At 39.0% G+C, this 23,486-nt stretch overlaps 1 protein-coding gene across 1 annotated transcript in view; it reads right to left on the bottom strand.

The window, feature by feature from the left end:
• Positions 1–23,486, bottom strand: part of SHISAL1 (shisa like 1) — an 86,111-nt gene that overhangs the window by 56,862 nt on the left and 5,763 nt on the right. The gene's annotated exons all lie outside the window — the stretch shown is intronic.

Raw genomic sequence — 23,486 nt, forward strand, 5'->3', positions numbered from 1 at the left:
GGCCCAGGCAAGAGTGGGGTCAGGAAGGCCGGGACTAGCCCACTGGCAGCCTCGCCGAGCCACCGAGGTGGCAGGCTCAGTATACTTATGTGTACATCCTGGCAGGAGCGAAGCACGTTGCCGGCGAAGACGTGGTTACTATGGTAAAGGACATGTGTGTTTGTATAGGGTACAACTGAGCATCAATTAGAGCTGCTACGCACCATGGCAAGTGCAAATAGAGTTTGCTACGAGGATATGTGAAGGCACTGGAATAGCATCTCCTAGGAGCAGAGTGACGCAAGTAATAGCTTGGTACCACTGCTGGCAAGCCGGAGTCTCTGCTTAGTAACAGTAGAATAGTTTGATTCTTACGTTTCGCTACAAATTAAAATAGCTGAGGCTCGGCAGGGTCTGAATAATAGTCTGACAATACTGTCCTTACTTTGTTCAACAGGAGTTTAGGTGCTGGAGTAAGTGGACATCTTGCAGTGCTCAAAGCCTGATTTTTTAAGATGGGACTCGACAGATGCACACACATAGCAATGTGAGCTTTCATGGCTCCATACCAAGAGGTGATTTTAAAGCACGTCTACACATGTACTATGCCTTTGCTGCTCACAATGGCAGAAGCTACCTCTCTAAGAGAAAACCTAAAGCAACCTTAGGAAGATGCTAATGAGAAAGATGTACAGTAATTTATGGGCTCACTTTTCCAAAAATGGCTAAGGCTTCCTCCTACCTGCCTCCTTTCCTTACCCCACAGCTCCATAGTCATAACAGACTGTTGTGGCCTCTCAGAGAAAAGGACTGCCTTAAACCAATGTCTATCAATGATCTTTATCATGCAAATTCAATTTGTAAAAAGAACTATTTTTCATTTACATTTTAATGCATAAACCATGCAAAGCAGGGAGCTCCACAGACACAGTTGCAAGAGTGATGACTCATGCCCACCACATGTACATTATTTACTTTTGGGGATAGAGTTATGTTTAAATTAGGCTGCTTGATAACATAATCTACATGTTCTAAACTGTTTCCCTATAATTATGATGTGGAGGAAGTGAAGTATGATTTCTTAACCCTAGTCTCTCTCCCTGACATGTTTCAATTGATGGTCTTGGGTGAAAGTACATGCTTCGGCCACACAATATTCAAGCAGGTGAAATGTACTTTCTGTACAGTTGTTGCACATAGAAAAGAGTGATTGCAGATGTATTTCCCAAATCAGGCAAAAATATATACTCTTTCTTCACACTAGCAAATTTAGCCAGTTGTTTAAAAGCTGTAAATGCTGGATGGTTTCAAACAGAAATCAAGGTCCCCTCTCAGCTTGTGCCAATTTCTTATAGTAGGATCTCTCATTAAACAGTCAAATAAAACTAGGCTATACTGTCCCACTGGGACTAATTCTTTTACAGACACCTAATAAAACTCCTTAGGACTAGGTGGGCTGCTGTTATTTTTTCATAAAATAATCACAAAGCACAGGAAAGGTGGACCACCAGTTCATCCACTTTGTTTTCCTTTCAATCCCATGCCATTGCTGATTCCTCAACTAAACTAAAAAGGTGAAGGGAGAAGAGCAATGAGACATTCCATTTCCTATGTTTTCCACATTTTCTTTTGTAAGGAGATGATATCAAGGAAGCTCTCCTCAACTGGATACAAAGATTTAAAACCATTCTTGCGAGGTACTCGGGCTTCAGCCACTCTGTTTTTCTGGGCTTCTCTTATTCTTTTAATTAGAGTGCTTTACTTTAACTAGAGTGATGCTCTCAATCTCATCCATTTCATTATTGCAGGTGACCAAAGGAAAAGCTATGGCCAGAGTCTCCTTTAAATAAGGCACAGATGAATCTACATGATCACGCCTATTTCCTGAGGAACGGACATTTCTGAGCGTGTGTATGTGCGAGGGGAAAGAGCAGCAGGGAAGGTGTATGTTTTTGTTCTAGTCTTTTTGGAGGAGAGAAAGGGATGCTAGACTTTTACTGGTCTGAGCCTTTGATGGGCTTTTTGGCCAGATCTTAAGCACACAGGCTGAAATGTTACAAAAAGTAATAGGAGATGCAAATTAGGACAGGAAATGAGAATTAAATCCTGGCCAGAGGTTCTGCTATCCCATGCTAATGCCAGATGCAGCAACCAAATGCTTGTGTCCCAACAGCCTCATCATTGTCTGCTTGATGCTATATGGCTCTTTTGCAGTAAATATTAAATTAAACCAATCTTGTATTTTAGGTAGTTCGAACAGACTTTCTATTTTTAAAAAAGTACAGGTCTTCCTCCTCTAGCACCAAATTAAACTCCCATGGAATAAATGCTGTTTTAAATCACTACTTCTATCACTGTGTAGACTTACAGTATGTACTTTGGTATGGAGAGTAACACTGAACAGAAGGCAAGAGAAGTGAATGATTTATCAATCACCCTGCCTAAACCAGTGGTGGAACTGATATTAAGATCAGGTCTCCTAAGTTTGATGACAGTGCTCCCAATTAAACCTATACTACTTCAAGGATTCCAAATTTTAAGTTCTATAAAAAAGTACAGAAGATGGTTAGAATCCAGGCAGGGATTGCCTATTTGTGGTATAAAGAAGCCTTGAATGTGAACCTCATCTGGACCTTGGGCTGATACCATCGTAAATAAAAAATAGCATAGAGGCACTACTCAAATATTTTTTATTTGAGTATATTGAGTATATTTTATTATTCCCCTAAATTTAGAACAAAGCACTAGTTTAAAGTTCACAGCATCTGAGTAGCTAAATTACTATTTTCGCCATTTATGGGCCAGTTCTGCAGGCCCACATGAATAACTGCTTATGTGAAAAGTCCTGCTGACTTCAGTAAGGGCAAGATCACACCTTAGGCTTTACAGTAGAGAACTTTGTGCTGAAGCAGACATGTCGGTGGCCAAATCTTGTAAAGATTTGCATGCATGAATTATGCATAAAGATAAGCATATGTGTAAGCATTCGTGGGACTGATCCCAAAATTCTTAGATTTTCATCACTACAGATTATAGTTTGCCAAAGCCAACAACTCTGTACTGTTCAATCCTGGGAATTCTGAGCTTTTTCACTCACTATATAACTGTTAACAGTTTTTTCCTACACCACCTTATAAAATCCCAATAACGCGTTACAAATGCAGAAGAACAGCATGTGCCAGTATCAGTTCTTTTATGAAGTAGCTGATTCACCTTTGCTAGTATTTTAAATTCTTTTCATTGGACTGTTCATTGGACATGTACACTGTTTCCACATAGTACTTGGAAAAGTGAGAGTTTTCAAGTATTGTTTAAGCTATTTTTCATAACTGATCTTTAAATACTGTCTAGGGGGAACTTCCATGGAATTTTTTTGTGAGAGACTCGCATGCTAACCAGGTACATCCAAGACAGTAGACCCTACCAGACTAGCAGTGCTGACATCTGCATTAAATTAACAATCAAAGTGCTGACTATGAACAGCAAAGCCCAAACTCAGGTGGTTTGGACATAGCCCTGGCTACCACATGGTCCTGAAAGGTTGCCAGAGAAGGTTTTCAAAACCAAATGTCAAGGTAATGAGTAAGGGAGAGGTCTTACACTTGCTGGCCACGCTATATATCTACATATACATGCATACATTACATACATATATATCATTTGCAAGAAGAAACTGTGATATCTAAAAAGTGGAAGAGAACCAACAACTCTGGCATGTAGTACTGTAGACATTACCAGAGCCATGACTTTGGAAAGGAATAGTTACAGCAGAGATTTTTTTTTTAGTGTTTTAATTAGCTTGGGTCTCCCCTTACCCCTGCAAAAAAACCCAGAAAGAAAACGAGATGCTAGCATTTAGGGGACAATAATACAGGTTAAAAAAAAGAATAACAGGTAATGATAGTAATACAAGCACATATAGCTGTGCATTCTACCTCTGCATACATATGCACATGTACACAAATACACATCTACTTACATGCCCCCATCTAAGGACACCGAATGGGTAGCTACATTATACCTGTGAATGTTCCTGTGATGCTAGCTCATTTTAAGGGCCACCTCAGAATACACATGAATATGTGGGGTTGGCATTAATCTTGTTATAAAGGAGGGAAGGACATTCACTCTTCCACCCCCAGAGCCGCCTACTGTGAATTCAGGATGCTCTCTCCTCCCTTCAATTGCTAAGCAAGTCAGGCTGCAGCACCTCTCTCCCACTCGCATGCACCCCAGCCAGCTGCTGTTCAGAAGGGAGAAGAGGCAGGAGGGTAACTATCTTTGTGTAAGCAAATAAAAAAAGATCGGTTACATCTTTGTGTAGATAGTGGGTTAGGCTACAACACTTGACATTTAAAACCTATTAATACTCGTCATGGAAATATTATGCAATGGGTTGATTATGCCTCAGTAGCTATGTGAGGCTATCCCCAGCCTAGCTGTAACTCCTTGATCTCTTAGATACTTTTTGCTCTTTCCCCTTCTACTGATTGCCTAGAAGAAAAATGTGTGATTTCCATTGATTCAGAAAGGATAACAGATCTGTGCTAGAGAGCTGGAACATCATTCCTGTCTGACATTAGGAGCAAAGGTATCTTTATAGTTTTCTGTAAGAGCATAATTTTTTCAAAGATAACCCATCCTTCTGAAACCTCTGTCTATGGCCCATGAGCTTCCAGGTGCAGAGAAGTTAGAGGTTCTAAAGGAGTCAGAGTTGGATGGGACTTTATAACTTTGCCTGTGTTAATGGAGAGAAGAGGGAGGAACTGGGAAGAAAGAAAAAGGGGTTGGTTCTACAAAGTCCAAGTAGGTCTTTGTGGCCACAGGAGCCAGCCAAACTATCCAGTTCTGAAAAAAAAAAAAAAAAAAAAGGAATGCAGGAAGATACAGTATTTCGACTGGGATGTGGAATCCTTAATAAGAGAGGGGAAAAAAAAGTGATATAGAGCAATTTCAATGTAAGTAGAGTTATGCAAAAAAAGAAGCTGGGGGAAGTGTGAAGAGAAAAGAAAGCTGGGACAAGTTATATATCCCACACAATTTACAGTTTAAATGATCGGACAGTGCGGATCAACTAATAGTTTTTCCAGGAGCTTAGTTTTGTCACTGTTCACTTCCTGTCAGAAATTATTATACAGAGCTCAACCGTTAAACAGTGGCTACATTTCATTCCAAATATGGCTGCACTTAAGTGTTGGAATTGTTATTGCTGAACTGTATCTTTTACAATTTTTAAAAGAGTCTGAGATCGTTGACAAAGAGAGAGCTACATAAATGTATGATGACTATATTTTACTAGGAAATACTAAACCAAAGCAGGGAGGATAGCAAATAGGGTGGGTTTTCTTGTGGTTACTGCACAAGCTCAGGAATTGTTCTTTTCCAGGCCTTGTCTCTGCTTCTCTGGGTACCCTTGGCAAGCAGACTACATTTTAGCTTAGCTATCCATAACATAAACACAAAAATATCTGGTCTCCCAGATGTGCTGGGGGACATATTGTTTGTAAAGTATTTTAAGATTCTCCGAGTGAGAAAGAATTTGCATTGTTGTATTTTGCTTGCTACGATGTAGTAGGAGCTCTTCTCCAGCTAACCCCCGACTGCCTGCTCACTTTATGGCGTTTGGAGGGTGTTAGACATGTGTGGTACAAGTGAGAGGGACTACAGACAGTTGCAGCTGACAGCATGTCCATATTTCTTAGCTGGTGTAAATGACTTTTGCAGGATAGATTATTTAGAATTTTGTTGGGTTACAAAGGTTAGCTTTGGGTTTGCCTGTTTCTTTTAGTCAAGCTCTACCACATTGAAGGATCTCGTCCAATGAGGGAAATGTTTTTCTTTGAGTTGGAAAAGGTTTTATTTTGATGGGTGTGCAAAATGAGATTTTCCCCTAATCTTCTGTGTAATTCATTCACATAATCTCTTTGTAGGCACATCATATTAATCCCTGTTATTACAGAGAGAACCTAAAACATTGAAAGTGTCAATACCTACTACTCAAGAGAAAAGGCCAAGATGTTCAATCTCCTTATTCTTTCTACTATAATAAAGATTTACCTTTTTTATTTCCTAGTAATTCACTGGAAATATTCCTTGAAGTTGATATTCAGGGGGAAAAAAATATGTATTTGAATGAGAACATGCAGTATAGCACTGAGCTATGCCAGCTAAGGGTTTTTTCTATTATATGGAAATAAACTGCAAAAAGCCGGGTCAAGGGGTTTTTAATATGAGTTAAAGCCAAAGACTGAAGCATATTTTGCAGAGTTGCTTATGTTTTCCTTTATATTCAATCTCCATGGCATCTATCAGTGCAGAGCAGACACACAGAGAAAATAAATAATAAACCCATCATGTAAATAGGTTTCTCTTGCACAATATTCCATGTTCAGAGGTTTTAGATTGCCATCCTTGGGCTAGGATTAGCACACAACAAATATCTGTCTTTACTATTAATGGGAGTGACGCATAATACAAATCCCCTGTGCACTAATAAGCGATTAAATCCGGAACAGTATTCCATCCTTCTGGTTAGGACTTCTTACTAACGAACTGGAAAAGGATACAGAGATTGCTTTAACCCCATGGTAAAATTCTTCTCCTGCCCGAAAGGGAAACAGGGATGATAACCTTAGCTGTGAAGGAACTGTTCTCCCTCATGGTACTGCTGAATCATCCCTTCTTCGGTTAACTTACTGTAACCATTCATAGAAATATATGTGAAGAGCAAACGACCCAAACTGCACCAGTACTTTCACCAGAGCCCAGGTATTTCCTAGAAATTCTCAGGAGCTCATACAATGTTTTCATTTTTCTGTTAAGCACTGTATTTATACTCTCTTCAGTATTTTCGGTGCTCAAAAACCTTTGGAAAAATGAACAAATGAACCTACCACAAGCAATCTGGAGGACAGCCTTTTAGGTGTCCTTCTCATTCCTCTCGGCCCATATCCTTATAGTTATTTAGGCATCGGAGTGAAGCATCTACATATCCTTGAGGATCTGGGTCACAGATGTATTAGAAAATGTTATCTTCACTTTGAAGTGCAACTTCAATACAAATTTGCTTGCTTCATGCTTCTGCATCCTTTCTTGCTTATTTTTACCAGATATCTTTCTGTTAGTGAAAAGAAACAAATCAGTTACTTTCCATTTCAGTCTCTTGACTTCCCATTCTTGGGGCACTGTGCTTATCCTGAGGGGGGAAAAAAGTAATTTTTTTATGGGAGACTTACATTAAGACAGTACACTTCACTGGCAGAAAATACAAGAAACCATTTTCACTAATGGGCTGCAAGTAAAACCCAGTAAGAAAGCAAGTAAAGGTGACCTGTCTGAATATGTTTAAAATTCTTGCTTTTTCTGGAAGCATAGGTTGAAGCTTGGCCACTTCTGTCTGAGCTAGATAAATACTCCTCTGTGTGGCTTCCTACAGAAAGAGATTATGAGTGAATATTCTAAAAACTAAGGTCCTTTTCTGTTCAGCACAGACCTAACAGATGTTGCGGTTTTACTGTCCTTTGCTCAATGATGGCTGTGTATCCATGTTGTTCTGTGAGCACTGACTGATAGGATTTTTTCAGGATGAAATATGTTAGATGATATCAATGTCTATAAGTAGTAATTACGAGCCATTAGATGTCATAACGCTAAGCTCATTTTTCCTTATCTGTCCTAGAAACAGAGGACTGTTTTGCATGCTGCTTTGATTTATCTTAGCTAAAATGTTTCTTTTTCCTTCTCACAGAAGAAACTCTGTATTTTGCCAGAAAACATGTCAGTCAGTGTTCAGTCATGCTCAGGTTGCCTAGCTCACCGTGTGATGTCCATTGCATTGTGTCATTGCACAGGGAGAGCAACCTGGGCATCGGAGCAGTATGTGGTGGGGCAAGAGAGAGACAGAGCAGCTCAGGGAAAGGGGGAAATGGGAAGTAAGTCAGGCTTTGGGGCTAGTGGACAATAGAGCTTGGGAAGATAACAAGTGGCAGAGCCTCAAAAGAGAAGTAGATAAGAAGGGGCTGCAGAAGAAAAGGGAGGAAATGTAGAAATACAGGGAGAATCAAAGAATGAGGAAGAGAAGTGACTCAAGAGAAAATGCTCAGGGAAGCATAAGGGTTGCAACAGAAAGCAGTTTACTACAGGGGTCTAATGGCTCCTGTACAACATGTGTGCAGAATTAGAGGGCTGGATTTCTTAAATGCTAATCAAGGTGGCAGTGACCACGACTGGTTGTTACCCAAAGGCACGGTGGCGTTCACATGTCGGGGTTTCTGAATCCTGTCGCGTTGACTCTCATACTAAAGCTTTTTCGAGGTAGCCAGGGAATGCTACCAACACAACTGGTCATACACATTGAAATTCCTGATGCTCTCTTGAGGCAAAAACACTTGCAAAGAAAAATGTACAAATAAGCAAATAAAAAGAAGTCACAAATATTTTCAGAGCTATTTCTCAGTTTTCAAGGCAAACGTTCACAAATACATCCCCCTCATCCCTCCCACATGTCAAGTGCTTGTTCCAGTCTAGTAAAGACCAGAACCGGATGTGAGAGAAACTGCAGAGAATTTGAGTAGAATGCAATGCTGTTTTTTATTTTTCATCTTTATCTTACACAGTTACAATAACTTTTTTTTTCTGACTCTTCACATATTTTTATAGTGCTCTTCTATGCATTTAAAAGGATTTCATTTAATCAGTGGCTGTTACTGCTTTAATTATAATAGCAATATTCTCCCTACAAAGCTATGGAAATCAGACACTCTCACATTCTAATCTAATAAGATTTCTACATTCTATTTGTTTGCAATACTCTTAAGAACCTTGTAAGCACTGTTTATACTGATTCTGGTCTCCTCTCATGAAGATTCACATTTGGCTAGATTTCTCCCACAATTGAAGCCAGCCTGGCCTTCTCCTGAGTCTCTTTTGGGCTGTTCACAGCCCAGTTAGAGATGGGAACAAGAAGGTAAGCTTTTCTGGGAAACAGAGTCTATCTGTTCATTTTTGCAGCACAACAGTGGGAAAAAAATTGCACATTATTTTGTGCTTTTTCCTGCATTGCCAAGACTTGCCCAGAATTAATAGGAATTTGCCTGAACAAGGATTGAATGACTGAAGACTTGCAGCCCAATCCTATAAGCCTTTTCTCATGACAGCATCCAATTAAAATTAATGAAGTAACTTGTTCGGGATCACCCAGGGAAATGACAGGAGAGGCAGGAGGGAATATCAGATTACATGAGTCACTGCCTACTTTCCTTGATATTACAGAGTCAAAAATAAATTGAAAATGTAAAAATGCTGAAAAATAGTGAAAAATGCTTAAAATAGTGAGAAATGCTAGCCATTAGGTAAACTGGCTCCCAGGCAATCAGTTCAGTGTGATCAATTTGCATATATATCGCTATTGAGGTATGATGTTCTGCTTTCTGACAATATTCATAATCTCTCCAATATGTAGTCAGTATTATTAAAAAGTGGAACTATCTTATCATTTGTAATGGAATGGAATTATGTCTTAACATGTCAGGTGGGCTATATCTCTGCTTTCTTCATATATATTTTATTTCAAATCCCTGTGACAGCTCAAAGCAGCCCAGAGATGATTGTCTTTCACATGCAGCTGGCTGTGCCTGACTTTGCTGCTTGCCTAGCATGGATACTCTGGCTGTGACCAACTCTCCTCTTTCCTCTAGCTCACTCTCTGCACTGGAGGCAGCTGAAGGGAGCTGATGTCCCTTCTCAAGCTAGCTGGGAAGACAGCTGTTAAAGCAGCTTGCCATCACCTATGACATTAGGGTAGCAGGAGTGGAATGAGGAGGATGTGAGGATCTGGCCTGCTATTTATAAAATAAACAAGTTGCCTTGCTTGTGTTGCAAGTGCCACATGGGAGCAACTAAAAACAGGAAGAGTTTCAGAAATCTAATTTACTCTTCATTGTATATGCTGTTTGATTACCTTGTACATTTCTTTCTGCTTGCAATAAGAATAGTTACTTTCCACTCGTTTTCATTTTAGGGCTTTCTAGCACTCACACATCCATACAACATTTGAATTGCAAATACTGTAAAAAATATATATTAAAAATAGTCATTTCCTTTGGAATTTTATGTATATATGCATCTATATCTTCCCATTGTTTTCCGTTACTATGAACGTTTATTCTAGCTGTCCTCTAGCAGGCAGCTTTTAACTAGCTCTGATGTCTGTAAGTGAGGAAGAAGGAAGGAACAGTACATTTAATGTACTTTCTCAGGAAACTGTTTAATCAGAGCTCTTGAAAGAACCATCTGAATATTGTGCAAGAACTTCAATGCACAGAGAAAACTCTCATTGACTACACATTCAGTACCACCTTGTCTGATGCCCATGCAATTCAAATGATTCAACGAATTCAAGAAGAAGGTCCTATAATGAAATTACATCCTCTCCTATTTTTCTGGCTATGTCCTCCTCTCCCAGCTTACCGAGCTCAAAATCAGGAGCAAGCTCACTGTGGTCCATTGTACACTAAAATGAACAAGAAAGTGCCTGTACCATAAATAGGAAACATGTCAGCACATGGCCACGAACTCCGTGATGGTGTCATCTAAATCCCTGAACCCCAGAATGTAATGTGTTTCCTCCAGTATGCTAACTAGCCTCATGGAAACAGCACAAGAGGAATTTAAAAAACCTAACACACAGCAGAACAAACTCACACACGCAATTGATAAAGGCAAAAGTGGTAAGTTCCCCCGGGAGAAAAACTTCCCAGTTCCTCCCAGGGAGAAGCCAAAGTATATTCCCACTTTCAGGGACACTGTTAACTTTTCCTGGAAAAGAATAAAAGCCACATTTGATTTTCACTACCCCAGACTGAAGTTGGAGAAGTCTGTGTGGCTGTGCAGGTGAAAAAAAAAAAAAAAAAAAAAAAAAAAAAAAAAAAAGAGAGAGAGAGAGAGAGAGAGAGAGAAAAACCTGGTCCCTTGATCACAATGGAACATTGTGTTAAGAAATAAGACTAATGGTCTTAGCTTTCTGCTCAGCATTATGGCTAGAATTTCAAAACAACTTATATCTGCTCCTTGCAAGTTATTATTTCTTTTGGAAGCCAGAATATGCTTTTTATTTCTTTTGGAAGCCAGATTATGCTTTTTAGATGCTGGTAGCAGAATCAGCTCTTAAGGTAATACAGCAGTAGTGTAACAGTTTGTGTCTATCAATAGGGTTCTTTTTCATGGAAGTCAGTTGTAAATGCATATTGCTGGTATGAACTCAGGACCTTTGTCACTTTGCTGAGATTAGTCATGATGGCATTGCCTGTGACATGGCTGGGCTGCGACACCATCCGAAGCCACAGGCCAATTTCATACAGAAGTACACCATGAAATGGAGGGCATGCAAAGATCCCAAACTAACTAGCTAGCCTTCTCCGCTTCATAAACCTCCTCCCTCCTTTGTTACTATCAGTTTATCTCACTGGTTTCTGTGAAGTTACCGATGACATACACCAGCATAAATGAGCTTAGAAGAAGACTCCTTGATTTCTCTCCATCTCTGTATTGTCTCTATTCCTTTGGTAAACAAGAGGCTCCATATTTTTTTCTTAAATAAGCTGGTAGAATGCTGCCAAATTAGGTGCTTTATGGTTGATCTATACAACTGTAAATAATCGCCTAGAAGGCAAGTGCATAGAGAATCCAGACTTTTTTTCCTAAGGTGCCTAGTTCCACATCTTCAGGTGATATAAATCCCCATAGATCCGTTGCTCTCATCTAGTGTCTTTGAAAAAGGACTTTCTATTTCATATCTAAAAGACTGTGCTCCTTCCACTGAAATCCATGAGAAGACTGACACTGGTTTGAATGGCTGCAGGATGTAGGGTTTGCAGAGCCTGATTTTCAGAAATTCTGGTCTCCAGCTCTTCCCATTGGCCTCAGTTGAAATGCAGGAAGATTAGAAATGCTGGCCCTATCATATCAGGTCACAAACGCTTTTCATGGGTCACCTGCAGTGGTGAATAGGGCATTCCCACCTGCTCACAGCTACAGCACACTGGTTACAGAGACTGCAAACACCAGGCATATGTTCTACAGGTAACATTCATGTTGCTGTCAAACGGGCTCATGCGTACAGGCTTTTAAAGAGCACAACACTTTACATCTTTCATATGATAGACTGCCCTATTAATTAAATAGCATTGTGCTGCACTGTAAACAGCAGAATACTAAATACTAAGTTAGGTTAAATGTTCTTTGAAACTGGTGACAGTGATGCAGAAAGAGAAGAGCTAGAAATAAAAGTGAACTGAGGGTGCTACTTTCAACAAAGTCAATGCATGCAGCACACACCACATGGCAACTCATAATTAACTGGCCATATTTAAGCAATATGGCATGGCGGTGCACAGATCATGAAGCCAAAGAAATTCCAGGTGTCTTCAATTTCCTGACAAATGTCATTTTACCAGCAGGATGCCCCATTTTCCTACTGTCTTACTGCATTCATAAATTGAAATCAGTATGTTAAGTGTTACCTTCAGTCTAAATAATGATAGATATTTTAATTTGAGGGTTGCTGTGATATATTATACTGTCCTATTAACAAGATTTTTTCCTTCTCTGTCTCCCCTAAATGATGCCCCTATTTGCCCTTCAAGATAAGTCTGCTGACTACATTTCCAATGCTACTAGACCAAAGAAAGCTTCTATTGTTTATTAACAAATGTATTTTTAAGGTGAATTTCTTACTTTTTTATGGGAGATACATACATAAAGCTATTTTGGAGCAGCATCAACTAAAATACTATTTTCATTTGGAAAGACATAATTACTAATGTAAAGTTAACAGGGAGACCTTTGGGCTATACAAAAACATTACTTTGACAAGTCATACTCATAGTCCAGTGAGTATGATGGTTTACCTCTAGGAGTAACTCACTCCACATACTTTATCTACAGGCAAATCTAGTTCCTGATCTCATTCTTTTTGCTCCTGGAGTAGCTTAAATTTGAATCACAATGAAAACTGAGCTATGAATTCAAGAAATAACCATGCCTGGTGTTAGCACTTTTTCCTCCTCAAGAGTGTATGCGTTGCTCATTTTAAATTCAAGCTTATAGCATACCCTGACTGGTCTGTGGACAAAGAGCTGCTAAGATGTCCAGTTCCTTCCTTCAGAAGAAAAAGTGTTTTTTAAAAAAAGCTTTGCCAGAATGTCAGCTTACTACTTCCACCTGACACGGTATTAAGAGCATAGTGCTTAATGCGCAATGCACATTGCACTGACAGGCAGATACAAACCTCAGTATGAGTTAAGGAGGAGAGAGGGGAAAGCATGCAGGTTTTTTTGAGGCCACAAGGTGAGCATGGAGTATTTAAACAACTTCGCATTTTTAATGCTCTGTGTAGAAGACCAGTTAGAGAGAAGAAAGAGGAAGAAGGCAGGCTAGGTTGGTGACTCTTCAGTCTGAAGGAACTGAACCTTTCTCTCACTTACAGAGACAGAGTAATATGAGCATCTTCGTTCCCTTTCATTTGTGTAAAGTGTATATGCACATTATTTCAGCCTTTGGCAGAAACTGGATGATTCGTGCTGAAAGACTATCTCTGGCTGTTCTCACTGTTGCCACTGACAGAGCACAGAGGAGAACATCACTTTAAGAAATAGCCAAGGAAGCCTTTGTGGTTGCCCGGGTGATCAGACACCAAAAGGATGCACTGGCAGAGTCATCTCTCTAGCCATGCTGTATTGCCCTTGACCATGGAGTTTACACAGCATTTCCTTAATTCCTGCTGACTTGCGTTCATTAATGTCTTCTGCCATTAGGATCAATGAGAGCCCATTAAAATGTGTGGGGCCACATTTTGGCAATAGAAGGAGCTTGTTATTTGGTCGAAGTTGATCAAGGCTTTTTATTTTGATTGAATGGCAGTATTACTTGATGCATGAGGCACTAAATACGATTACTGAGTCAGAAACAGAAAAGCTAATACTCTAGAGTGGAATACTAAAATAAATCGCAATATCCTGTTATCACCAGGTTGTCTTTTATAGGCACCATGACACCATATTAAATGATATTCCACCTTGAAATCAAGTGAATCTTCTCAGAGCTGATGAATATGGAAAAAAATGTTGAATTGTAAGTGTGGACAATAGCACAGCTCTTTATACATTTTGAGACACTCTCTTGTTTAGTTGAGAAAGATGATTCTATTCTTGGCAACTGCTCTTACATTCGTGGCAATAAAGTTCTGGAAATCTGGAGAGGCAATTTCTTAATAGTTTAGCTTAAAAGAAAATCCAAGAATATCCAGCCAGCCAGATAGTCCAACCAACAACATATGCCAACTTCACTGCTAATTGCCTGTTTTAAGTCAGACCAGCTGAGTGTCTGCTACTTTACATTTTTACTGGCTGAACTCAAAATAATTGTTAATTACTAAATATTTTGGCTGACCAGAACTGAAGCGTTATCTTTAATCCTTTTTTTAATTGAATGTTAGCAACTTTAAAATAATTCTGAAAGCAAAAATTGAAACATCTTGTTTGAAAACATTGAATTGCAACATTTTTTTCCTTCCAATAATTTTTTCTATTTTTAAGCTATCAGCCAAATCAGTGAAGCATTGTGACTATTGAACACCTGCATTTTTGGTAAACAGATCATTGGTAAAATATATGAGTCTAGAGTCACTTCCATTCTAGAGACTATATGTTATAATTTTCTAAGATCATTCATTGGAAAGAAATATGCCTCATTTCGATCTATTTGTAAAACACTGAGTGTACATCTAACCTTGAATCATGTCATTTGATTGATGGATGATCACTGAATTTCATAATTTGTACTAAGCAGAGTCCCATCAATATTGCCCATCAACACAGGACTCCCATTGGGTTAGCCCAATGGGTACAGCCCCACCAGTATTGGACTCCCACTGGCTTAGACTGTGGGCACACACAGTTAATCTCCTTCTTTAGAAGCATTCATAATACAAGCGCTTAAAAAGATCAGTGTAGAAGAAAGCACCATAATCTGCTTTTTAGGAGTTTAGTGCTGAGGCATAGACAAAGCAAATAATTTTTATCAAGTTTTGCAGGAAATCTACAGAGGAGATTAGAAACTGAACCAGCATCTCTTGAGGCCCAGTGTGGTGTGTTACTACCACAAGACAATCCTTGCTGGAAAGAAAAGACAAGCCACACTTCTTATTTCCTTATTTGCTGAGCTCCGGATGTGGCCAAGGATCATCTCTGTCTCCATGAGCATGATACTAACTGCTCAGCTACTGGTGCAGAAAAGGACAAGAGTCTTCAGTCTCGTGTGAACTGAGTGGTTTCCTCATTATTATTTGTTATGTGTGTTAGTATACTGTCTCTGAGTCTAAGCCATAGATCCAGATCAGACTGTGGTAGGCACAGCACAATCACAGACCGAATAAAATAGCACTCTTTCTCAAGGAGCTCATAGTCTAAGCACTGCGAGTACCTCCAGTACCTGAAGTGATTATGATTGCAAATGAAAACAGGAGTGTACAGCCATGACATATGTAAGGCCTCAATACTTTTATAAATAATGACAGGCTTAGAGGCATATGAGGATTTGAGTTTTAATATGCTGATGAAAGATTCTGTGTTCACATGCTCATGAAAAGAAAGAGCTTTGGAAGACATTTACTGTAACAGAAAGTTCCTCTTTTCTTCTGTTAGGAATATTATGTTCTGTGGGAGATTTCAAATATTTATTTGCAATTAAATTTCCAGGAAGAAGGACACAAAGGGAAAAAAGATGATTGAAAAAAAAAAAAAAAAAAGAAATTACCAGGAAATATGAAAGGGGGAAAGGATAGCTATTTTTCCTCTAACTAGCATGCAAATAAAACAGATATAGTTGTCTTTATGGATGTTTATTTGCTAAATGTAATTGAGCTATTTATGAAACAAGAAAAAAGAGGAGAAAAAATAAAGACTCCAAATGAAGAAAAGAAGGTTTAGCTAAATTCTTACTATTTGTTTTATTTAACAACAAATAACATAGGAAGATAATGCTCTTTGGATTCTGAATCCAAAGACCCCCCAAAAGATGAAATTCTGCGATTGTTGCTGAGAGTCTGGATTGTATATAAATACATTTATATTAGAACTTGCTTAGCTCTTTCTTAGCAAACTAGCTTTTGCTGTCTTTGTTTTATTTGTTATCATCGGTTAATGATTTGAGCAAAGCCAAATCACATATAGAGTCACACAGAGTTTTACTCATGTTGAAAAGCTGTTTCAAGAAAGCAGATACTGTTATGCTAGGCAGCATTTTGCTTCTTATGCATGTGTCCTTACACTACTGGAGTGGTAATCAATCTGAGGTCTGGAGGCACAATCTAGTCTGGAGACCAGACCAACAACTGCCCCTTTAAAGATCATTAACAGTTGACAGCACAGATCAACTTTGTTTACAACTTCTTTAAATACTCTATGGTAAATTTCTTATTAATAGGGTGTTAAAGGCCAGTAGCATCTTAAGCAAATGGATGGGAAGAAGCTTTCACATCCCATTACTCTAGCAAAGACTGATTACCCTCCCATGGGAAGTTTCTCTATTTGATTGCAACAGAGCACTTAGGTTTCTAAAGTGGAGAAGAAAGTGGGTGAGATGGTCACTTCAGAACAGCCAGGGAGTGAAAGAAGGACAGCTGGTTGTTCTCGGAAAAGAGAGACAGGGCTATTGAACGGGTTATACTTTAAATATCCTGTTCAGCTTCTGTTGAAATCCCTGATTTTGATCATTCTAAAACATAAAAGTTACTTAACTATAAAACTCTCAGCCCACTGATATGAATAAACATTGGTCTGCCTTTATAGGAAAAGTGTTTTAAGGAAGATACTAGAAGAGCCAGCAGCTCATTGGGGCTTGATTCATGGCATTGCAATAATCACTGGTTTTGAATCTGTGTTAGCAATGGTAACAGACTTTTAAAGAAAGTTTCCTTACTGTAGATAAGGCTTTAAAGGCAGGTTATATGCTTGAAACCTTCACTGGAAGTTTTTCAGAACAGTTTGTACTCCCATTTATTTTGAATGATGTGGATACAGTTGATTCTTTCTTGGGAGAGTGATAGACTAAATGACATCCTGAGGTCTTTTGCAGCCTTATTTTTATGGTCTATGATCAGTCTTTGCAGATGAGTCTTCTTTTTGGGAGCTATACAAGAACTTGTTTGTCTCTTGGTGTTCACACCCAATTCCAAGTCATGCTCAGAGGAAGTGGCATTGTTCCAGGACCACGGCTGAGCTGCTTTCAGGCATTCCAGCGAAAGCTGGGTCAGGCCGAGTCGGTGCTGGGATGGAAGACTTTGGAGAATACCAAGTTGCTGAGAATGGTGGAAAAGCTGGAAAATGACAGAACTTTTGTTTTTTGTATGAGACATCAAGGTACCAGTCACTTCTGGTTATTGTTCAGCATATCACACTACTAGCCTGACGGTATGTCCATATCCTGGCCATACTGACAACTGGCCAAACGTTTCTTGATCCCTAAACTCCCATTGTGATTTAATGAATAAAAGAATTTGTTCACTCTTTCTGTTCCAGCTTCATGATCAGGGCATATATTTCTGACTGCCAGGAAGAAAGGTCCATGAATAGCTCTGGGGCAATCACACCTGTTCTGTTTTTGTTACAGCATATTGGCAGGGGACTTTTCTGTTGATAACTCATAGTCATAGCACACAACACCATGTAGATGTGCCTCACCTATCTCCACGTAAGCTGCTAAAGAGCCCAAGGGAAGTATCAGGCTGAGGAAACTGTATTGCTTCTTAGAACAGACACAGCTTGCTCAGTATTAGTTCAGGTATCTTTTTTACGCTACTGCATTGATGCATATCAATTTATGCAATGAACAATCAAAGTTGAGAACTATTGGTGTTGTGGTGGAGTGCACTGGTAAACTGAGACTGTGCCCCCTTTCCTGACTGAGGTTATTCCTGGGACAGAAAGTCTCTACATTGAAAAGTTTACCATGGAGGGCCTGGAGTGAACACTCATATGGTCTTCCAGATAAATGCTGAAGCATGACCACTAACACTTATATGAAGATAGGTGCCAACTAGTGCTTTGTGACAGTCTCAAGAGAAATAGCCAGATGAGCCTCTGGCTAAATCTGAGGATACTCAAATAGGAGTCTTCGCATCTGCAAAATGAGAATACTTCAGCATGCCAGCCAAATGAAATTTAAAAGCCTCACTGCAAAAAATTACTTTTAAACAAACAACGTACAAAAACAGTGCACAAAGTATTTATGAGTTATCTCATCATATAAAGAAAGTTGAATTGATAAAATCCTGAGAAATAGCATTTAAACCTCATACCAAATGGATATTATTATCAAATATGGGTTTTGTGTGGACATTCCAAAAACTGAGAATACAAAACTGCTCTTACTCACCCGTTGACACTCTTGCAGGAAAAAAAAAAATACATAGCAATGGTTTCTAGAGTTTGCCGCTTGGGGTTGAAGCAATATTGTAGATTCTTATATGCTTATAAAAAGAAGGCTATGTTAACTGTGTGTCTCTGTGTGTATTACCAATAAAAACGGGCAAGTGTTCATTTTAAGAAATACACTCCCAAAGATTTTGCTAAATTGCTTATGGGAAACTCATTTATGCATCTGCTTCTTCTTTCCTATGAAAATGCAAAATTAAGTTATCATGACAACATTTTATTGTGTACAAAATTAGCTCAACTACTAAATTAGAAAGGAATTCCAATAGAAACAGATATAACAATAGTATGGCAAATAAAATCCTCATGGCTCTTTTTTCTTGTACTTAGAAAATCAAGAATGATTAGCCATATACTACAGCAGAACCTGTGCTGTTGACTGTATAGTTAAAAAATATTGATTTGATGTGATATTAAATACACTGCTTATTAAGTATCCTGCTTATTAAGCTCGTTCTGTTTTATCTTGATAATGTTATTTGACTGTCTATGAAAACTATCTGGAAATGGAGGATTCCAAGCAGCTGTTCTTGTTTTGGTTTATTCTGTATTTTGATTTCATATTCATGCCACAACAGTTATGAAATGGTATTTTGATTTTATATTCATGTCACAACAGTTGCAACATGGTTTCTGTGGTTAAAAGTTTGAAAGAGTCAATTGTCTTCACTTCACATGCATATAATAAATCTTTAAAATGTAGGTATGAGGATGATAAGTTCTGTTCCTAACTAACTTGAAGCCTTGATAAGTTAGACACTTAGCTGATGTGCTTAAATTAGAAACAAGGTCATGTTAGGCTTCCCACGCAGTTAATTCATGCTTCCTGAAGGAGATTCAGCCCACCTATGATATCAATCACCCACTGGAGGTGCCTACCATTCTTCATTGACTGCAGAGGGACACTATGGTGACCTTAATCCAAATATAGATTCTCTAGCTAGGTATTGAAGTTAGGTGAAAGGAATCCAGGACTTTCTAGGTAGCTAAGTAAGTTTAGATTAGATAGGAAAAAAAGGCAAGATGAAATAGGAAAACTTGCTGAGTTTAAAGAACCCAAACACTTTTGGTATTTGACATTTTGCTAAGAAAAAAAAACCTTGCAGAAGAACTTCTATCCCTCATCCTTCATGTCCCTTTTTGGCCTCTGACCTTCCATCCCAGAAAAGAATCCAAGACAAAAATAAATATGACCAGCATTCTGGTTAAGAAAGTTACTTGCTCAAGAGCATAAAAAGTCCTGTACTGGGTCAGACCAAAGGTCCACCTCTGCCGGTCTCCTGTGTCCAGCAGTAGCCAGAAATAGCTGTCAATAGACAAAATATTGGAGCAAACACAATGTGACATTTTCCAGCAATATTCTTCCATTTTCTAACAGTCTGTGACTCAGGGGTGTCCTGAACCAGAAGTGATGATATCTTTGTAGTTAACAACATTGTTATATTTCTCTTATAATTAGCTGTCAAATGTCCTCTTGAAACTATGCAAGCTTTTGGCACTCTCAGCTTCCTGGGGCAAGGAATTCTACAACTACATATTAACTACATATTGTAGTAAGACTTTCCTTTGTTTCTTTTGATCTTGTGGTGTTTTCTGTACCATATTCCTTTCCACTCAGCACAAGAAACCCTTGGCAATCTTTCCCTCCTTCAAAACCTCTGAAAGGTAAGTAACTATTTGTTGCAAGCTCGCAAGTGACTGAAAGATATGAAGAACATTGCCTCCTTTTCCTCTCTTTCCGCCCATCTGGAAAAAGTAGTTAAAACACAAAAGAAGCTAAAGGTCTTGTAAACACTAATACCATGTAAGAGTAAAGTCAAGGGAGAATAGTGGTGAAGGACCAAGAACAAGAGGTTTTTAGTCAGATGAAGAGAAACATTCAGAAATATCTTATGTCAAATCTAAATGGGGGAACTTCAAAGGAGGTTATTCTGCAGTTGTAAGAGTTCCTGAGAGGACGGAGAAAAGCCTCTCTGAAACTATGCCCCCCACCTCCTTGAAGAAGTTTTTACCCTGTTGGATAAAAATACATTTAATTTTGATAGGTTACTGGCTTCTAAAACACCATCGAATGCTAAACCTCAGGAATTGATTGGTACATTTTTCAAATTCCCCTTAAAAGAAAAACAAAGAACGCAGCTAGCCTGTGATAAAAAAAGAAACCCTTTCAGAGAACACAGTGTATTAAAACAATTATTTTTCAAGATTTAGGCAAAAGGCAGGGAAGAAGAGAGATCAGACTCTTCAAGCAAGTATGCTAAGCAGGGGAGATGCAAGTATGCAAGTATGCTAAGCAGCTTTAGTTCAAAGTTGTTGAGAAAGTGCATCCTTTTCAGAAGCTGGAAAAAGGTTAAAATATTTGTAGTATTTTTTTTTGTTTCACACCAAGTTGTTTCTAGTTGTTACAGTTGTCTAATCTACTTATGTATAAAAACTTACCCAGTGGCTGTGACTAACATGGCTGGTTACCATTTCAGCTCCAAGCACATACATTATTATCTCCTGGAACAGGTATAGCAACTTTTACTAAATGGTTGAATGTGAAATGGCTCAGGAAGGAAGTAAAAGGAATATCTAATTCCACAGGCCTCTCAGGGGAATGAAATACCTGTAGGAAGAATGCATTTAAATCGTGTATCAGTTATATGAGGTGTCTTTGTCTCCTTTAGCTATGCCAGGGAGTTAATGACATGTTGGCAGACACATCTAACTGGACAGATCAATACAGACAATTTGTTTGCAGATAGTACAATGTTATCTCAGCACTGAAGTACACCAAAGAGATGGTTTCCCTGCAGGAAAGCACTAACTCCACTTTTTAAAAGCGGTGTCTGCAGAAAACCCCTTTGTGTCACCCTGCCTGGTTTCTCAGAGTCCACGGTGGCTTGCTACTCCATGTGTTGAAAGCATGAAAGAGGCTGCTCTTGCAAAATGAGATGATATGATGTAAATAACCTGAACGATGCATTGATGGAACAGCTGAAAGGAAATAAAAGGTAACACAAGTTGCTGATCATCAGACTATAGTGATTTCTCTCCATCTAGAGCTTTTCTTTGCATCTTTCTTTCCTTACTTCTGCTTGGATTTTGTTCCCCTCAGCTGTTTGCCCTGTGCTGCAAGGCACCAGTCCCCTCTCTTTCCCCCTCATCCCATCCCCTGTCACCCAGCATCTTCGTTTCCCTGCTCCTATTTTCTAGCCAGAGTTCCTCAAAAGCTCAGGCCCTGAATATAACAACCTGGTGTATGAAATGAGTATGGAAGAGTTACTGGCTGCTTTAGAGTGGATGGTATGCTCCTTAGTACAAACGTTTATAATTTGTGGCAATAGGCTTTCTTTTCTTCACTCTTTTCTATCTATCTTTAATACAGGAAAGAAAATGATCTTTGCATGTAAAGCCCCTTTGTGAGAAGCAGACAGAGCTACTACAGTGTCAAATGTCTCAGTTCAAGCCCTAGCCTCCATTACAAATACTCATGTGCTGTATTTGGCAAATGTATTAAGATGAAACAATAATACACAGGAATATTTTGACATCAGTTAAAACATACCAAATTTATCAGGTTTCCATTTTCCATGTCCCTACAAAGTGCTTGCTACCCTGCCATATGAGAAATACAGATTCCTCTGAGAAGGTACTAAGTGTTGGCAACCCCCCTGACCAGCATGTCACATCTCAGTGTGTCCCATGCCAGCCTCCACCTCAAATAAACAGGTTGGTTTGCTTGCTTCAGATGCCAAGTGCTGCTTTTTCATTGTAAGCCAACCAAAACTACAGTGGTGCTGGAATTACATTTTGAAGACGTACAGCTAAGTGATACCTGGCAGCTCATATCTCCGATAGGTGGAGACTGCTCATACTTTCACTATTATCTGGGTTCTCTGCCTGTGCAGATTTCTTCCTGATTTGCAAGGGCTTGTTAATTTTCTAGCTGACTGCTGTATTGCTACAACTGTTTTCTCCGATTGTGCATCTGTAATGCTCTGAATGTTTACAGATCCAAGGAATAGACACACAAGGGATTCTACAGATGCATATTTCAAAAAGTTTATCGAGGAACACGAACTTGCGTGTGGAAAATAAAGAAGCAAAAACGCCTCAGCCTGTAGCACATCTACTATTGGATATGCCCTGCTGAAAAGTCAAATTATTATTGTGGAAAAATCTTAACAGACCTTGAGAGAAGGAAAAAAACCTTTGATTTAACTGACATTGTAGGTTCTGTTCCCAAATAGGTAGCAATCTCTGACAAACAGCAGTAAGAATTCCAAAAAGTATGCTCAGGTCAGGCTGAATTTCTCCTTTACAGACATAAGCATTATTTCCCAGAATTAGTTGAAAAAGCAGGCATTTTTCAGCTGATTAAGGCCTGATGAAAGTTCTGATTACTTTAAGTAGCCTTTTTATGTAGAACAGTAGTCTTCTATAATAAGAAATGGTAGATTATTAACATCATCCAAAGCTTTCTGATGAAATGAAAGCATCCTTTCAATTCTCAGACCACTGGGACCAGCTGGGTGTAAGCACACTGGTACTTTGGGGCTATTTATTCAAAAATTGCCAAGAGCTATGGCAGCCCAGCACAGAAACTCTCATTGCCCTATGAGAGAGCAGGATGTGAAGAATTTGAAAGTGGGGAAAGCCTGCGCCTTGGAGGACTTCGTCACAGAGATCCACGTGCCATTCCTTGCACGTTTTTCTTAAAAGGTACTTGGACTATTTGATGAATCATTTTTGGAGAGTGACACTGGGGAAAGCCCTAATACTGTGCTCCATGGCTAAAGCAGGGATGCCCTGCTATGTTTTAGCTTCTGATTGATATCTCTTTTTAACAGTGCTGTCAGAAGACTGGTTAAAAGCTGATAAAGACAGAAAAAAGTTCTAGCAATGAGCCTGAAAATGCTTTCGGGCTCTCTTTTGCATCCAAATCAAGCTACATTTGTTAAAAACTCTGACAGCCATTGACAACTTATTCATATTATAGCATGAAATCCAGAGATCTCGATGTGCTGTTTTAGG

Source organism: Dromaius novaehollandiae, chromosome 1 (genome assembly GCF_036370855.1).
Source record: "Dromaius novaehollandiae isolate bDroNov1 chromosome 1, bDroNov1.hap1, whole genome shotgun sequence".
NCBI classification, from domain to species: domain Eukaryota; kingdom Metazoa; phylum Chordata; class Aves; order Casuariiformes; family Dromaiidae; genus Dromaius; species Dromaius novaehollandiae.